The sequence below is a fragment of the Brassica oleracea genome, chromosome C7 (genome assembly GCF_000695525.1).
Source record: "Brassica oleracea var. oleracea cultivar TO1000 chromosome C7, BOL, whole genome shotgun sequence".
In the NCBI taxonomy this organism is placed as follows: domain Eukaryota; kingdom Viridiplantae; phylum Streptophyta; class Magnoliopsida; order Brassicales; family Brassicaceae; genus Brassica; species Brassica oleracea.
The window spans coordinates 17,189,138-17,194,316 of record NC_027754.1 but is presented as its reverse complement, the minus strand read 5'-3'; positions in this window follow the sequence as shown (position 1 = coordinate 17,194,316).

Sequence of the window (5,179 nt, the reverse complement as noted above, 5' to 3'; positions counted from 1 at the left end):
ATATATATATATATATATGAAAATATGTAAGGCACATTTATTGCTTACTACATTCAGAGATATATAGAGTTATATGTCCAAAAAAAAAAAAAGAGTTATATGTATCTCGATCCATATCAGAAATGTGTGTATTCTTCTTCTTTCTGTCCAAAACTGTGTATTCACTATTCAGTACAGTATCTATACTCTTTCCGTATATTTTATCAAAAAGTTTTTCTGGAATAATGCTGTTTAGCCTTTTTCATGACTTATCAAGCTTTATGTGAATTTTATAGCTTTTTAGTTTTTAAAACTATATTTTAGTCACTAGTCACTACTGATATTTCATGTTTTTTATTGGCCAGCTAAATTTGCCAACCCTCATTCATTATGAACCATATTTTGGCGTTAAAGAAGTTAAAAAGCAAGTGTAATTAGTTAGATAAACAGAACAGTAACTAAAATAGTGCCTAAGATTTGTATAACAACTTATATTCTATATATTTTCTTGGGTAAGAATGGTTTTGATTAAGTTACAAAAAAAAAAAAAAAAAAGGAATGGTTTTGATCGATTAAATTTGGGATTCTTATACTTATTCAAACAATTTTTAAAGAACTTATAAAAAAAGATGTATATGTGTGTTTAAGGGCATTCTTATTAAATATCATTCTGAAATGAGATTGTGCGACAATAACAAAACAAATGCCACCATCTCAAAACAAAATTAATCTCCATATAGATGTATAGTATCCTATTTAAATTCGAAGAAGTATCATCCAATTCTTCTTATTTTCATAGTTTTATTTGAAACTTTCTTATTTTCATAGTTGACTAGCATTTTTAGGTGATTCAGTGGCATGAGCCGAGACTAAACTGAGTAGGTAACTCTGACTTTTGCTTTACTGCTCAATCGTCTAAACATCACAACTATAATCTGACAAAGCTTTTGTAATTTATGTATCTCTGTTATCCTAATTTTAATGACGATTTTTAGAAATGTAAATACGCTAACTACATGAGAAATGGAAAATTGAAAATTGATATATGTTCGGTTCCATAATATGATTTTAGATATACATGATAATTATTTAAATGAACTTGAAGATTTGGATTTGGACAAAGCCGCCAAAGAGAAACAGAGTTTAGTGTGTTGCGTAGAAAATGAGAAGAGATTAAAATAGCGAATAGGGACCAGCTTTCAATTCCAAGGCATCCTTCCATTTTCTTCATTCGTTTTATTTATTTCTCCAATATGTAATATTGTAGAGAGATTTGAATTTCAGCTGAAAGAAGAATAAGTTAAGTTTCTTTATGTTTTGTATGTACTTTGTTTACCAGAAGAGTTCGATTTATACTTAAGTTATGAAAGGTAACAAATAAAAAACGTTTAGTTGAGTATAAAGTTATTTCAGTTGAGAACTGAGATGCAATGTTTTTTCTTTAAAAGAGTGCAACACGAAGATTTTTTCCAATCATCTATCCTAATACTACTCTTGTCCAAACACATTTAATTGCAGAGTTCTAAAGAGAATCAATGCATTAGGACTGGTATGATCGCTCCACGCAATGATCTTTCTGTATAGATTGACATAAATACAAATTAAGAACTTGTAAATTAGTTTAACATTTGAATTTATTTTATTTAAGGTGTATGATTATACAAGGTAGCATGTATTTTGACATGACTACCAAACATCTGATTTGAAGGAGACTAAACCAAGTGGAAGGTACGTATATTTTATATTTTGATGTTTGATCTGTTAGGTTAAATGCTACCAACCCATAATGGACCATCTATATCCCTTCTTAGTTCTTATAGGTAATGGATAGCGTAAGTTTGTACTAATAGTTTTAGCAATTTTGTTTGATCGATTAGTAGAATGGTTGAGTAAATATTTCCTCCCGAAAATAAAATAAACTTGTCTATAGGAAAAAAATTAAATAAAGTTGAGTAAAGCATGTTTTTAAAAGTACTTTATTTAAAATCACGTACGTTATTAAACACAAAAGAAAGTGTCAAAGATGAGAGAAAGGGAAAAAGAGGAAAAGAAAAAGAAAAAGGAAAGCACTAATCGAATTCACGTTTCTCTTTTCTTCTCAAATTCGTGCTTTTATAATATATATATGTTTTCTCATTGGAAACTTTATACTACATAGTCGCAAGAAAGAACACCTTTATAGTACTTTTAAGAGAGATCGACTTTCCGTTACATAAAAACTGAAGAAAAGTTTAATAGACTTATTCAAAAAGAGAATATAAATGTGCGTAAAATTATATATGTAGAAGCATAATTTCATCCATGATCATATATGTAGAAGTCATGAATTTTTTTGTTTTTGAAAATTATGCATGCAAATGTATTCTGATTTTAAACAACTGTATACTCCTCGCAAGGTGATTGAATCTACGCTTATAGCCAAATCGAAATTAAAAGACAATTGAGCTACACTAGTTTGTTTTGTTTATAATTCTATATGAAACTTATACTGTACACAAATAAGATTATTATATGATTTTGTGTTCTTCATTCTAAAATTTCGATCACTTGTTTATGGAGATACACTTTACATTGCGTGCTACATTTCTTAGACAAATGTGCAGTAAAAGGAAGTTTAGTCATGTTCTGCATAGACTAAAACTATATATATGCGTGTGTATATAATTAGTTGTAACTTATAAAGGTGGATTATCCTTTCTTAGGCTATTATTTTCTTCTTACTTTAGGCTTTCAATTGGTTTGGTGACTAACTTTTGTTGGTTCTTGTCTCCTTTAAAATCTTAATCTTTTCAGTATGTGCTTCTTTTGGTTCGGAAAATTCACTTTATAAAAAAGCTTTCTTTTTAAAGAAAGCAAAAATCTTTTGTATGGGTTTTGTTCTTTAATCATATCTTTAATAAAGTGATTTAAAACTAGTTAACGAATAAAGTGCGAAAATTATAATTATTATCTCTCTTTAGTTTAATGTCTATTGTAGAGATATGGCTCGTGCTTTATTGATCTTGTATATAATAAGATAATATATTATCCATTTCTTTCCCAACTTGTCGGACTATGCTCATATATATTTTAACTGGCTGTATTTTAAAATAAATGAGATGATCAAATCTGATTTAGTTTTTCCACATGGTCGTCCATTTGATGTAAATTGGCTCCATAATTTATATGTTTCACAATTTTGAAAATAATTATATATACACTAGGCTTATGAGGAGAACATGTGATACCAACAAGAAGTTTCTCTGCGAGGGTTCCACATTCCATAGTTTTAAAGAGACACTCCATACAATTAATAATGTTTATTTCTATTTTTTGGTCGAAAATCATAGTAATGTTTACTTATTGCTAGATAAAGTGCAATACATTAATAAGATAAACTTTATACATGTTTAGTTTAATTGGGGGAAAGTTGTACCTTTCCTTGCGGATACGTTCATGCATTCGAAATTTTTATTTTCGATTGAGAATTAAAAAATTAGAGAAAAATATGAAGAACTTATGGAGAAAATTTAATCCCGCTGGCTACTGCAGGTAAAATTTAACATCTGGACTTCTCCAGCGTCAAGCGTCCCCTGACCCCGGCCGATAACATTAGGCTTATCGGCTGCTACGGACATTCGCCACTAGTCTGGTTCCACTTCGGTGGAGGCCACGATACACCGAATTATTCAAAAAAAAAATTTAATTTTATATTTCTGAACAAAAGGATCATGAGTCTAAAGGTAGTGTTTTCCATTTAGGAGATTAACGTTATGATGTATAATTACAAGCTAATGAGATTTGTTCAACCTTCAGGTTTGTTATCTTGAGATTGAGAGGTAGTAAAATTTATTCGAGGACTCGTTCGAAAAGTTTTAAACAAAGATATCCAGATTTAAGTGACCGATATTTGGGATGAGTAAGTTTCTTGACAAGGCTTTTCAGGATCTCACGACAAATAATTCACTAGAGCCAAAATCTAAGTATGTTTATGTATAATGGAGCTGAATCCAATATATGCAATTTAGCTTTTGTTAAAAAAATGCTATTTAGCTAAATTATACTGTTTATATGATATATATATTTTTTTTAAATACCTGGTATATCAATTTCTTGATCAATCATTAAACAAGAACATTCAAAAACAACATAAATGTGTGCAGCTATAGACACAATCATATTGTATATTTCTAGCATCTAGTTGAGATTATAATTCTGTCACCCAGACCTGTATAGTCCAAGAAACAACATCAGATGAATATTTTTTTTTTTGACTAATCATCAGATGAATATTGTTCCCGAAAAAAGTTCAGTTTCCCGTCCCATGACCATAAGGCGCAAACAATTTCTAAGATTTAGTATTCGATGTTAGTGGAATGCGAGTCTGGCATTAAGAATTGTTGATAATATGTTTATCTACGAAGAAAATGATATATAGTACACACAAGAACAAAATATCTATTGTTTAATCTCTCGATTCAAGTGGTAGATATAAGATAATAATTGAAGAAGGCAACATACAGGCGAACTTTACGGCTTAAGGGTTCTGAAGACTTATCTTCTTCGAAGTCTCTTGTCTATTTGCCAACCCACTTTTTGATGTTTCTTTAAAGTTCTTAATTTATAAGCAAAACCATTTAGGCATTTACTAATGGGAAATTATCTCAGATATACTCTTTTAAATGTTGATCAAAAAAAAAAAAATGTTTGCCACAAAAAAAATGTCCAAATTTTTTTTTATTAAAAATGCAAAAAACTCGAATTTTTTACATTAAAAGGCACTTTATCACTTTTCAATTAAATCCAAAGCCACAATGCACTTGCAAAACACTTTCTCGTGGGATATACATAGAGAATATACAGATTTGCCTTTAATGAGAAGAAAAAAAGATTTTTTTAGACTAAAAAAGAGAAAGTATGTTTCTTTATTATTATTTAATGTACTTCTTAATATTTTGTTTTTGCTTATTTTTAAATTAAAAATACATATAAAAAATTTTGTTGATATAATAAATTATGTTTTTTATTATCTATAATTTGATATCCACTTTAATATATTTTTTTGTTATATTTTAAATATCTATTTGTACACGTATTCAATGATTGTGTTATGGATGAGTGATATGTGGATGTTTGAAGACCGTTGATTACATGTAGAATATAAGCATGGAAAGACACATGTGGATGAGTGTGGGAAGATAGCGTGGACGGGTAAGCATGC